The sequence below is a fragment of the Felis catus genome, chromosome B4 (genome assembly GCF_018350175.1).
Source record: "Felis catus isolate Fca126 chromosome B4, F.catus_Fca126_mat1.0, whole genome shotgun sequence".
NCBI classification, from domain to species: domain Eukaryota; kingdom Metazoa; phylum Chordata; class Mammalia; order Carnivora; family Felidae; genus Felis; species Felis catus.
Window position 1 is genome coordinate 1,182,259 of NC_058374.1, and position 14,601 is coordinate 1,196,859.

The 14,601-nt window shown below is 40.2% G+C and overlaps 1 long non-coding RNA gene across 1 annotated transcript in view; it reads right to left on the minus strand.

Annotated features, from left to right (window-relative positions):
* Window positions 1-1,012: 1,012 nt before the first annotated feature.
* The window catches only part of LOC123386404, a 44,254-nt gene continuing 30,665 nt past the window's right edge, over window positions 1,013-14,601 (minus strand). The window contains exons 2-3 of the long non-coding RNA XR_006600196.1: window positions 2,768-2,870; window positions 1,013-1,305 (exon numbers count right to left, since the gene is read on the minus strand). This is a non-coding gene — a long non-coding RNA (uncharacterized LOC123386404). The remainder of the gene's footprint in view (window positions 1,306-2,767; window positions 2,871-14,601) is intronic.

Here is a 14,601-nt window from a genome sequence, read left to right on the forward strand (position 1 = left end):
CAGGGAAGCTGAGCCATCGTGGTCCTGCAGAGGCAAAAGGAAGGGGGGAGAGAGAGACAGAGAGAGGGAGGGAGAGAGAGGGAGAGAATGAAGGCCTCCTGCATGTTCCTGGACTGTCCGATCTGCCGTTTCCCCCACAGCCTGAGCCCAAGCCAGAAGCCAGAGGGCAAAGGGGCCGGTCGGCCCTGGGTGCTGCCCAGAGGGGTGAATTCTGGGTGCAGGACGGCCAGCCCAGGCAGGTGGATGTTGATTCTGAAAAGGAGGAATGATACTGCTGTGCAGCACGACGTTACCTGTGACAAATCTGAACACCTGAGGACACCTGAGGAAGGCTCCTGGGGACCCTCCTGGGGGCACTGTGGCTGTTAGCTGTCTGGAAAGGGAGATGGAGGGAGAATGACAGTGACACGGAGGGAGGGAGACAGAGGAAGAGAGGAGGACGCCAGTAGGGGCAGGAGGGAGCAGAAGGCAACGCCCCAGGACACCCCAGCGCCAGGGCTCCGTGGTCTGCAGAGGTGTGGGGGGCTGCTCCCCACCGCAGAGGCAGCCTCGACGTCCACCCCGGGATCTCAGCCCTTCAGAAGGAGTTCATCATCCACTCTCACATGGAGAAAGAGGAGAAAAAGGGAAACGCGGCCATTTCCCCAAAGGTAAAAACCTCATCGCTGTGCAGACCTGGGACAGAATTTTAGGTCACAAGTGTCACTGTCTCTCTTGCTAGCCACAGATCAACAAAGGGAGCCCTCAGGGGCACCTAAGGGAAAGAGAGCACAATGAATCCTTCCAAATCAGATCTGAATTCCAGAATCTAACTGTGGTGGAGGTGAACCATGCATTTTAAGTGAATACTTCTACATTAAGCTCTTTAGAAAAACTTTTCTTTTTCATCCTCCCCCTATCTGAGAGCGAGCGAGCAAGCGAGTGAGAGAATCTCAAGCAGACTCCATGCTCAACACAGAGCCGGACACAGGGCTCCCTCCCATGACCCTGGGATCAGGACCTGAGCCGAAATCAAGATTCAGACACCCAACCAATTGAGCCACCCAGGCTCCCCAGAAAAGCTTTTTAACAAGTACTTGAAACACACCAGGGTTTTAATTTTGCCACTAAGGCTACACTTAGCATTACAGTTTAGATTGTGTGATTTGTAAATAATAATTAACAAGAGGCATTTTGAGGCACTTCGATCATCAATATTGTGTTTACTCAGTCAGCTTCCCATGCTACCTGTTGTATGCCAGGCACTGTGCTAGGCTCTTAGAGAGTGTTCATGAGTTGGTGACATTTTGGAAACCCTGTAAGAGACTTTTTAAAGAAATACTTTTAAATAACACCTAGTCTGAGACAGAAATATCAATGGTGTATATTGCAAAAACAAACTGGCAGAATAATAGATAATGAAACTTCATTTTTATAAAACAAAAATCATATTTTGGTTTTTAAAGTAATAACCAATTCACTTGTGTATATGGTAAATGATTAAATTTATTATAATTTTAAAAGTCTACACATCAAGTAACTAGAAACAGAAGAACAAACCAAGCCCAAAGTTAGCAGAAGGAAGGAATAATAAAGATCAGAGAAGAGATAAATAAAATAGAGAAAAGGAAACAATAGAAAAGATAAAACTAACAGTTGGTTCTTTGAAAGAACAAACAAAATTGATATTTAACTAATCATTAAAAAAAAAGAGAGGACATAAATCAATAAAATTATGACTGAAAGAGGAGACATTACATCTGATACCCAGAAATACAAAGGATCAAAAGAGACTACCAAGAACAATTATATGTCAAGTAATTGGACAACCTAGAAAAAATGGATAAATTCTAGAAACATATAACCTACCATAACTGAATCAGAAGAAGTAGAAAGTTTGAGCAAATTACTAGTAAGGACATTGAATTAGTAATCAAAAACATTCCAAGAAACAAAAGTCCAAAACCAGATGGCTTCACTGGTGAATTCTATCACACGTTTAAAAAAATTAATGCCAGGGGCGCCTGGGTGGCACAGTCGGTTAAGCGTCCGACTTCAGCCAGGTCACGATCTCGCGGTCCGTGAGTTCGAGCCCCGCGTCAGGCTCTGGGCTGATGGCTCAGAGCCTGGAGCCTGTTTCCGATTCTGTGTCTCCCTCTCTCTCTGCCCCTCCCCCGTTCATGCTCTGTCTCTCTCTGTCCCAAAAATAAATAAACGTTGAAAAAAAAATTAATGCCAATCCTTCTCACGCTTTTCCAAAAATTAGCATAGGAGGAAAAACTCCCAAACTCACTTTACAAGGCCAGCATTACTCTATACCAAAGTCAGATAAGGACACTTTAAGAAAATAAAACAACAGGCCAGTATCCCTGATTATAGATGCAAAAATTCTCAAGAAAATAGCAGTAAACGAAAATCAACAGTACATTATAAAAATCATACACCAAGGGGTGCTTAGCTGGCTCAGTCAATACAGCATGAAATTCTTGATCTCAGAGTTATAAGTGCAACCCCCCCCCATGTTGGGTGTAGAAATTACACAAAAAAATAAAATCTTAAATAGTTCAATATTATTAAAAAAAAACATACACCATGATCAAGTAGGATTTGTTCCCTGAGATGCAAGTATGGTTCAATATATGCAAATCAATAGCGATACACCACATTAACACAACAAAGGATAAAAATCATATGCGCATCTCAATAGATGCAAAAAAGCATTTGACAAAATTTAACATCTGTTCATGATTAAAAAACTATCAACAAATTATCTATAGTAGAAATGTACCTCAACATAATAAAGGCCATATATGACAAGCCCTTCCTCTGAGATCAGGAAGAAGACAGGGTTCCTGCTCACACCACTTCTGTTCAGCAGGGTCCTGGAAGTCCTAGACAGAATAATCAGGCAAGAAAAAGAAACAAAAGGCATTGGAAAGGAAAAAGTAAAACTGTCTCAATTGGGGCACTTGGGTGGCTCAGTCGGTTGAGCGTCTGACTTAAGCTCAGGTCATGATTTCATGGTTCATGAGTTTGATCCCCCCATTGAGCTTTGTGCTGACAGCTCAGAGCCTGGAGCTTGCTTCAGATTCTGTTTCTCCCTATCTCTCTCTCTGTCCCTCCCCTGCTTGTACTCTCTCTCCCTCCCTCTCTCAAAAATAAATAAACATTTAAAAAGAACTGTCTCAATTTGAAGATGACATGATTTTATGTATAGAAAATCCTAAAGTCTTCACCAAAAAAAACGAAAGTTAAATCCAATCCATGAATTTAGTAAAGTTGCAGGATACAAAAATTATTTGCATCCCTATACATTGAAATATCTGAAAAAGAAAGAAAGAAAGTGATTCCATTTGCAGTAGCATCAAAAACAATAAAATATTTAGGAATACATTTAACCAAGGAGGTGAAAGATCCATATACTGAAAACTGTAAGACAGTGATGAAAGAAGCTGAAGAAGACACAAATAAGTGGAAACACATACCATGATCATGGATTGGAAGAATGAATATGGCTAACATGTTTATAGTATCCAAAATCTATAGATTTAATGCAACCCCTATAAAAATTCCAATGGCGGGGCGCCTGGGTGGCTCAGTCGGTTAAGCGGCCGACTTCGGCTCAGGTCATGATCTCGTGGTCCGTGAGTTCGAGCCCCACGTCGGGCTCTGTGCTGACAGCTCAGAGCCTGGAGCCTGTTTCAGATTCTGTGTCTCCCTCTCTCTGACCCTCCCCCGTTCATGCTCTGTCTCTCTCTGTCTCAAAAATAAATAAACGTTAAAAAAATTTAAAAAAAAAATTCCAATGGCATTTTTAAAGAAGAAAATACATCCTAAAATTCATATGGAACCCCAATGGCATTTTTAAAGAAGAAAATAAATCCTAAAATTCATATGGAACCACATAAGACCTTGAATAGTGATAGCAAGCCTGAGAAAGAAGAACAAAGCAGAAGGCATCACATTTCCTGCTTATAAACTATACTACAAAACTAAGTCATGAAAACAGTATGGTATCAGCATAACAACAGACACATAGGTCAATGGAATACACTCATGAGCCCAGAAATAAACCCAAGCATATACAGTCAACTACTATTTTGGACAAGAAAGTCAAGACTACTCTATGGAGAAAACAGTCTCTTTAATAAATGATGCTGGGGAAATGGGGTATTCACAAGGGATGAAACTAGACCCCTATTTTCACACCACTCACAAAAAAATAACTTGAAATGGATTAAAGATTTAAAACATAAGGCCTGAAACCATAAAAGTCCTAGAAGAAATCATTGGGAAAAAAGCCCCTTGACATGGGTTTTAGTAGTGATTTTTTTAGATATGACACCTAAAACACAAGCAACAAGATAAAAAAACAAACAGGTGGGACTACAGCACACTAAAAGCTTCTGCTCAGAAAAAAGAAACTTTCAACAAAGTGAAAGGCAACCTACACACAGGAGAAAATATTTACAGACCATGTTTGATAAGATGTTAAAGTCCAAAATGTATGAAGAACTCATATAACTCAATAGCAAAAAAATCAACAGTCCAACTAAAAATGGGAAAACAACCTGAAAAGACATTTTTCCACAGAAGATATCCAAATGGTAAACAGGTACGTGAAAAGATGCTTGTTATCACTAATCATCAGGGAAATGTAAATCGAAACCACAATAAGATATCACCTCATACCTGTTAAAATTGCTAGTATCTTTGATTTCATTTTGTTGTCTGATTAAAGAACTCACCAAACTCCACACCTGAAAAACAAATAATCCAGTGAAGAAATGGGCAGAAGACATGAATAGACACTTTTCTAAAGAAGACATCCGGATGGCCAACAGGCACATGAAAAGATGCTCAACGTCACTCCTCATCAGGGAAATACAAATCAAAACCACACTCAGATACCACCTCATGCCGGTCAGAGTGGCCAAAATGAACAAATCAGGAGACTAGAGATGCTGGAGAGGATGTGGAGAAACAGGAACCCTCTTGCACTGTTGGTGAGAATGCAAACTGGTGCAGCCACTCTGGAAAACAGTGTGGAGGTTCCTCAAAACATTAAAAATAGAACTACCCTATGACCCAGCAATAGCACTGCTAGGAATTTACCCAAGGGATACAGCAGTGCTGATGCACGGGGGCATTTGCACCCCAATGTTTATAGCAGCACTTTCAACAACAGCCAAATGATGGAAAGAGCCTAAATGTCCATCAGCTGACAAATGAATAAAGAAGATATGGTTTATGGGGCGCCTGGGTGGCTCAGTCGGTTAAGCGTCCGACTTCGGCTCAGGTCATGATCTTGCGGTCCGTGAGTTCGAGCCCCGCATCAGGCTCTGTGCTGACAGCTCAGAGCCTGGAGCCTGTTTCAGATTCTGTGTCTCCCTCTCTCTCTGACCCTCCCCCGTTCATGCTGTCTCTCCCTGTCTCAAAAATAAATAATTGTTAAAAAAATTTTTTTTTAAAAAGAAAAAGACAAATACTATATGGTCTCATTTGTATGTGAAATAAAAAACAAAATCAAACTCAGAAACAGAGATCAGATTTGTGGTTACCAGAGGTGGAGGGTGGGGGTGAGGGAATTGGAGGAGGTGGTAAAGAGACATCAGCTTCCAGTTATAGGGCACCGGGATCCAATGTACAACACAGTGACTGTGGCTAACACTGCTGTGGGTGTATGTGAAAGTTGATCCAAGAGAAGGTTCTCAAAGTTCCCATCACAAGAACACCTCTCTGTAACCATACAGGATGGATGTTAACTAAATGTATTGTGACGATCATTTCCCAACATGTGTAGGTCAAGTCATTACGCCATACACCTTAACCAGTACAGGGCTGCATTTCGACTATCTCAATAAGACTGGAAAAAAGAATAAAATAAATAAAAACCAACTGAAAAAATGTGATAGTTATTTGTCTCATTTGTTTTGAATCACAATAGTAATTCGTGGCCATTATAAAAATGTTAAATGTATGCACAGATAAAGTCACTCCCTTAAATGCAATTTCTTAGAAGTTAGAAATGGTGCTTTTTTCTGCTGTCCAGATCTTTTTCTGTGCTTTTACATAAGTAATTTTTAAAAACAAAATGCTCTTTTATTATGCTTACTGCTTGATAACATTTTTAAAGACATTATAAACATTTTCCATATCAGTTTATATAAATCTACTTTATTCTTTTGAATAGCTATATAATATTCTCTTGTTCAGATATATCCTAATTTATTTAACCCTTCTCTAGTGACATAAATTTAAGACATTTTAACAATTTTTCTATAACAAATAATGTTCCCTGGGCATCTTGCAAGCCTGAAAGTTTATCTGCTTTTCTACCTTTTCCTTGAAATATGATTGCCAGGGTTATGTATTTTAAAAATCTCTCTGGGGGCACGTGGGTGGCTCAGTCGGTTAAGCATCTGATTTCGGCTCAGGGCACGATCTCACAGTCTGTGTGTTCAAGCCCCGCGTCGGGCTCTGTGCTGACGGCTCAGAACCTGCAGCCTGCTTTGGATTCTCTTATCTTCCTCTCTCTGCTCCTCCCCTGCTCACTGTCTCTCCCCAAAGTAAATAAACATTTAAAAAATGTTTTTAATAAAAATAAAAATCTTGCTGGAGTATCATATTGCCTTCTGACTCAGTTACCTTCTCCCCCAGTAATGCCATGTAACAAAGTACCACAAACATCGCATCTGATACTGAGCGTCTCTTGTGCATGTGTGTGGCTGGCTGGCTTGCCTGTGTGTCTGCAGATAGCCTGGACCAGTGATCTTGGGTGGCCCCAGTTGGGTGGTCTGGGCCACTCCACTCCACCTGCCTGTATATCGCCCTCCAGCAGTTTGGCCCTAGTGTGTTCTCCACGTCCAGGGAGGGGTGCAGAGAGAGGACAACTCCAACGCCCACCTGTCAAGTTCCTGCTTGTGTTTTGCCAACACCCCGTGGGCTGCCATAAGTCACACACTGAGCCTAGACTCAGATATACCACAAAATTGGGAGAGAAGGGGTGCTGATTTAGGGAGGGATGTGGAACTGGACTCTTCAGATAGTGTGAGCACATTTACGGTCCCCCAATATCAAATAAGAACGAACGTGTATTCTGCCACAGGCTCATCAACATTGGATATTATCAGCTTTTAAAATGTTTGCTAATCTAGCAGGCAAAGAAAATCATACTGATCATCACTTTAATTTCTATTTCCCACACTACTAGTGAGATATATTTTTTCTATGTGCAAACTGGCTATTTATATTTCTTCTGTGAATTGCCTTTTCATATACTTTTCCTATTTCTCTATTGTTTTTCATGATGTTTAATTTTTTTTCCAGGAAAGCAAGGACCCAATTTTCCTCCCCAGACCACTGTTTTATTTATAAAGGCAAAATGAAAGATAAGACAATTTTTCAGGTAATTCAAGCAAATAAAATCTGCATCATGCACTCAATTATCTGGATATTCCAAGGACAAATTTTGATATGCATTACCTCTGCAATTTCTTTAGTTCTCTGCTTAATTTGCAGCTTCATCCAACAAAAGCTAGATTATTTTCATTGTACTTAGACCAAATAATTTAAAAATAAAACATCGCTCCATTTTCCCCTTAGCAAAACCAAAACCTAATACTAGAAATTAATTCCACCTCTCCTGATTTCAGTAGGTGTGTCTAACAAAGCCTTTCTTACTGATTTTACCTAAAATCTTCCAAGGTTTTGTATTTGGGCATGTTCTTTTTGGCCCTTTTGGCTGAACTAATGAGTCAAGTTGGAGAAGAAAAATGGGTCTCAATTCCTCTCTGTCCTGGATGGCCTCTTCCAAACTCTCATCCTTCTTTCAGGAGGTCGGGCATGGCCTCAGAGAGAGGTATGTGGCCAGGAGTGGAGGCAGTGCCCAGACGTCAGAGAAGGGTAAAGAGCAAAAAGATAGGATATTCCAATAAGAAGGGCAATAAAAATAATAGAAGATGCAATCACTACTTTCAGAGGTTATGATTTTCCCTCTAGAAATGGAAAACACCAAATTAAAATAATTAAAATAAAATCTGGGGGGAAAGTGGCTGCGTGTAAATCAACTTTTAAAATTAGGGGCCCCCCAGGGGGCTCAGTTGGTTGTGTCTGACTCTTGGTCTCAGCTCAGGTCATGACCCTGGAGTTGCAGGACTGAACCCCGTGTTGGGCTCTGTGCTGAGCATGGAGCCTGCTTAAGATTTTCTCTCTCTGTCCTCTACCTCGGTTGTGCTCTCTCGCAAAAAGAAATTCAATAGCATGCCTAGACACTAGCAAGAATGACTAATTAGAAAATGTGGAAAGAGGGAAAAGAGAGAGCGCGCATGCATGAGTGTGCTGCCATTCTTGACAGGACCTAAAAATATAAAACATCTTTGCAAGTTTTAAAGAAAAAGGTGAATACCTTGGCTGACAAAACCTGCAGAGCATCTTGATGAGATCAGGAAGTCCTTCTCTTTCTAATAGTGGCTAATAAGATCCAACTGGACCGACACACTCACAGGAAAACCACAACATTCGGAGAGCACACAGAAGTGGCAGCCTGCAGGCCCAGCGATGACAAGCACATAGAGGGCGGGGCAGCCCACACCAGAGGACACCTGTTTCTGCAGCCTCCACACGGGGCTGCCGCAAAAAGCAGGAGCACAGCCCCCAAGGGTGCCGGCGGGAAACCCCACACTTTATGGCTTGGAGCACCACACAACAGTCCAGGGAAACCACGAGAGAGAGAGAGAGAATCCAGAAGGGAAATCCACAGAGGGGAGCCTCAAACCCTGTCTGTCTCTAAACTGCACATGTGTGGGCAGAAGCTAAGAATATCCGCTCAAGACAGAAAGTCTGAACCAAGACTGGTTTGCAGTCCAACAAGATGACTGCCTTCTGAGACCAAGAAGCAGCACTCCCCAGAGAATGTGACAGAGGTTCACATCTTGAATTTCCAGGATTTCCAAAAATGCCTTATAAACAAACACACACACCCAGGCGAATGGAACCCATCCTCCAGAGAAAATAAAACAGACTGATATAAAACCTGAGATGAGCAGGTGTTGGAACTAACAGGCCAAGGTTTTGAAATGGCTACTATAACTATCCTCAGCAAAGTACAACACAGAACAATAGAAATGACAAGAAAGAAAGAAAGAAAGAAAGAAAGAAAGAAAGAAAGAAAGAAAGAAAGAAAGAAAGAAAGAAAGAAAGAAAGAAAGAAAGAAAGAAAGAAAGAAAAGAAAAGAAAAGAAAAGAAAAGAAAAGAAAAGAAAAGAAAGAAAAAAGAAAGAAGAAAGAAAGAAAGAAAGAAAGAAAGAAGAAAGAAAGAAAGAAAGAAAGAAAGAAAGAAAGAAAGAAAGAAAGAAAGAAAGAAAGAAAGAAAGAAAGAAAGAAAGAAAGAAAAACTTTCTAGAACTGAAAAAACCTGTCTGAAATAAGCGTCCTGTCGGTTAAGCGTCCGACTTCAGCCAGATCACGATCTCGCCGTCCGTGAGTTTGAGCCCCGCGTCAGGCTCTGGGCTGATGTCTCAGAGCCTGGAGCCTGTTTCCGATTCTGTGTCTCCCTCTCTCTCTGCCCATCCCCCGTTCATGCTCTGTCTCTCTCTGTCCCAAAAATAAAATAAACGTTGAAAAAAAATTTAAAAAAAAAAAATTTCACAGGTGGACTTAATAGCCAAATGGAACTGACAGAGGAAAGGATAAGTAACCCTGAAGATCAATAAATACAAATGGCATAGTGAGAAAAAGCATAAGAATTGATTTAAAAAAAAAAACAAAGATGAAAACTCAAAGGACCTAGAAGGTGACATCAAATGATCTTATGCAAAACTGCATAACGGGACAGAACAAGTATTTGAAGAAATAATGGCTGAGATTTCCCATCTTATAAAAGACATAAATTTACAGATTCAAGATGCTCAGTAAACATGAAGCTGGATAAATACAAAGAAGGCTGTGCTGGGGCACAAACAGCTACAGCTAAATATGAAGACTCAATCTTGAAATAACAAGAGAAATGCAACATTAGATATGGGGAGCCACGCTCCAATTAGTGGCTGACGTTTCATGGCTATGAATGGGGCCAGGAAGAGTGCTGAAAGGGAAAAAAAAAAAAAAAGCTGTCAACCCAGAGTTCTCTCTAGTGAAAATATCTTTCAAGGCAAAATTGGGTCTATTTTTGCAAAAAGGCATCTGGGAAATTCCAGTTTCCAGTTCCCCTTCCAATTCACCACTCGGTCCTAACAGCAAGTAAAAAGCTGAGCAGACTGAAAAATTAACACTCTTCTTGGATCCATGGTTGTGGGGGAGTGTGGGGAACAGGACAAACCACAGCCCCCAAATTGGAGAGACAGGCATGGAACATGGAGAATGACAACCCGCCAAGGAGAGACTCCCAAGCAGAAACCCCCTGAGGAACCTGCACCAGGGTATGAAACCTGACCTGTGACCTGACCTGTGATTAAGTGTAAGCCATTCGGTGTGCACAACTCTGAGAGTTAAAACTCCAGAGGGATCCAGTCCTAGGTGTGTGGGGGGTGGGGCACAACAGCGTGAGTTTCACTTCCAGGAGCTCAACCAGGTTCTCACAGTAAATATCAGAGAAACACCCCCTCACAGTTCCGCAGGAGGGGCGGAAAGGAACCAGAATACTCTGTTCTGAACAAGGTTTGTGTCAGGAAACTAGCTAACCAGATCCTAACCTGCTAGAGTTTCATCAGAGCCTAAATGACCTAAGGAAGGAAAATGGCCAAGTCCAGCCACTCTAGCCATCCTGAGAAAAAAAACCCTGAGAAGCATTTGTGAAGGTCACAGTCCAGGGGCACAAGGTCACTAAAAGACTGAGCTCCAATCAGGACTGTGGAGCACTTTCCCTCCCACACACCTCACCACCACACCACTACAGGCCTATTTAGAGCAGTACATCATGTCCAGATTTCAAGAAAAAAAAAACTTCAAGGCATATCAAAAGACAAAAAAACACAGAGACAGAGCAAGCATTAGAACCATTCATGGCAGGGATGTTGAAATTATCAGGAAAGGAATTTAAAACAACTATGATTAATATGCTAAGTGTTCTAATGGATAAAGTAGACAGCAGGCAAGAACAGATGGGCAATGTAAACAGAGAGATGGAAATCCTGAGAACCAGAAAAGAAATGCTGGGGATAAAAATCCCTGTAATAGACACAAAGACTACCTTTGATGGGCTTATTAATATATATTATGATATGGACATTAATATTATGACATGGACATAAAAATGTTCAACACAATGTTAGAGAATTGAATTTTAAAAATATGTAAAAAGAAATACATATTATGACCAAGTGGGATTTATCCCAGGTGTGCAAGGCTGGCTCAACATCCAAAATTCAAATGACATAATCTATCACATTAACAGGCAAAAAAAAGAAAAATCACATGAGCATATCACTAGATGCAGGAAAAGAACTTATAAAATCTAATATGTATTTGTGGTAACAATTCTCGGTAAACTAAGAACACAGGGGGCTCTCTCTACTTGATAAAGTCTATCTACAAAAAAACTTACAATAAACATTATGCTTTATGGTGATCAAATTAAAAATTTTCCACTAATACCAGAAACAAGGCAAGAAATTTCCTTCATGATTCTTTTTCAACAACATGCTAGAGGTCCTAGCTAATGCAATAAGGCAGGAAAAGGAAATAAAATGTATATAGATCAGGAAGAAAGTCATAAAATTGTCTTTGTTTGCAGATGACATAATCATCTATGTAGAAAATCTGAAAGAATCAATAACAAAAACAACCCTGGAACTAATAAGGGATTATAGCAAGGTTTCAGGTTACATGATTAATATACAACAGTCAATTGTCTTCCTGTATGAACAAGTGGAAACTGAAAATAAAAACATAACACCATTTACATTGGCACGCCCCAAAATGAAATACTTAGGTATATATCAAACAAAACATATGTAAGATCTGTATGAGGAAAACTACAAAACTCTGATAAATGAAATTAAAGAACTAATTAAATGGAGACATATTCCATGTTCATGGATGGGAAAATCCAATATTGCCAAGATGTCAATTTTTCCCAACTTGATGTACAGATTTAATGCAACACCCATGAAAAACACCTGCAAGTTATTTTGTGGATATCTACAAACTAATTCTGAAGTTCATAGGAAGAGACAAAAGATCCAGAATACCCAATACAATACTGAAGGAGAACAAAGTTCTTCTAATGTAACCTGACTTCAAGACTTAGTAAAAAGCTACAGTAACCATGACAGTGTGGTACTGAAGAAAGAATACACAAATAGATCATTGAACAAAACAGAGAAGCAGGAATAGGCCACATAAATATAGTCAACTGACTTCTGCAATGAAGCAATGACAACACAATGGAACAAAGATAATCTTTTCAACAAATGATGTTTGGACAATTGGACATCCACAACCAGAAAATGAATGTAGACACAGATCTTACACTCTTCACTACAATTAGTGACCTGGATCACCCTCAATGTAGAACACAAACTTTACAATTCTTAGAAGATAATGTAGCAGAAAACCTAGATGACCTTTGGTTTGGTTTCGCCTTTTTAGACACAAGACCAAAGACATGATCCATCAAAGAAATAATTGACAAACTGGACTTCATTAAAATTTAAAACTTCTGCTCTGCAAAAGGCAATATCAAGAGAATTAGAAGACAATCCACAACTGGGAGAAAATATTTGCAAAAGATGCATTTAATAAAGGACTATTATCAAAAATATATACAAATATAAATTTTAAAACTCAATAGTAAGGGAAAAAAATCACCCAGTTAAAAATGGGTCAAATACCTGACCAAAACCTTACCTAAGAAGATAAAACAGATGGAAAATAAGTATATGAAAATATGCTCCACATCTTATATCATCGGGGAAATGGAAATTAAAACAGCAATGAGATACCACCATATACCTATTAGAATGACCAAAATCTGGAACACTGACAACACTAAATGCTAGGAAGGATGTGGGGCAATAGAAACTCTCAGACATTGGTGATGGGAATGCAAAATGGCACAGCCACTTTGGAAGACAGTTTGACAGTTTCTTATAAAAATAGACACATACCCTTACTGCAGGACCAAGCAATCATGCTCCTTTGTATTTGCCTAAAGGATATGAAAACATGTTGACACAGAAACCTGTACCCAGATGTTAACTGCAATTTTACTTATAATTGCCCAAACTTGGAAGCAACCAGGTTGTCCTTCACTTGATCTTGGCCAAAAGGCCAAGAAGCAATGACAGGATGTCCTTTAATAGGTGAATGCATAAATAGACTGTGGTGTATGCAGACATTGACATATAATATCATTCAGCACTAAGGAAAAAAAGGAGAGAGAGAGAGAGCCAACAAGAGCGAGAGCGAGTGAGCTCTCAAGCCATGAAAAGGCATGGAGGAGTCTTGAATGCACGTGACTCAGTGAAAGAAACATATCTGAGAAGGCTACGTTCTGTATGATGTGAATTAATGACATTCTGGAAAAGGCAAAACATGAGGACAATAAAAAGATCGCTGGTCACCAAGGGTGGAAGTGGGGAGGGATGATTAGCTAAAGTACAGAGGGTTTTTAAGGCAGTGACACTACTCTGTATGACATAATAACAGTTTTATGTCATTATACACCTGTCCAAACCCATTAGATTTACAGCACCAAGTGTGAGCCCTTACTTAGGCAAACTGTGGACTCAGGATGATTATGATGTGTCACTGTAGGTCTATCCCTGGTGAAAAAATGTACCATTCTGGAAGTGACATTGGTAGTGGTGGAGTCTGTGGGGGGGAGGGGGGGCGGGACAGGGAATGTATGGGGAATCTCTGTGCCTTCCTCCCAACTTGACTGTAAACCTAAAACTACTTTAATAAAAAATGTCAAAAAAAAAGAAGGCAAAATATCTGCTCATATAATATAAATGAATTTGCCAGGGCGCCTGGGTGGTTCAGTCAGTTAAGTGTCTGACTTTGGCTGGGGTCATGATCTCACAGTTCCTGAGTTCAAGTCCCATGTTGGCTTCTGCTCTGACAGCTCAGAGCCTGGAGCCTGCTTCAGAGTCTATGGCTCCCTCTCTCTCTGCCCCTCCCCCACTCATTCTCTCTCTCTCTCTCTCTCTCTCTCTCTCTCTCTCTCTCTCTCTCTCTCCCCCTCCCTCCCTCCCTCCCCTCCTCTCTCTCAAAAATAAATAAAACCTTTTTTAAAAAGGAAGAATAAAAAAAGTGAATTTGCCACCAGAAAACTAACACTGCAAGAAATGAGAAAGCCAGTTCTCCACAATGAAAGGAGTTGGTATCAGATGGAAACTTGGCTTGTCAGAAATGAGTAAAGAGCATAAGAAAGAGTAAATATCTGGCTAAATACAAGTATTTCTTTGCTTTCTTTGTCTTTAATTTCTATATACCACAAACACCGATTTAAAGCAAATACTATAACAGTACCTTTGGAGTTCATAACACACGTGGATAAAATATATCTAACAGCTATAAGATAAAGGATGTGGGGTACAAGAAACACAGACCTATATAATTACAAGATTTCTGCATTTTATGTGACATATTAAAACTGTGACTGTAATTACAATGTGAAGA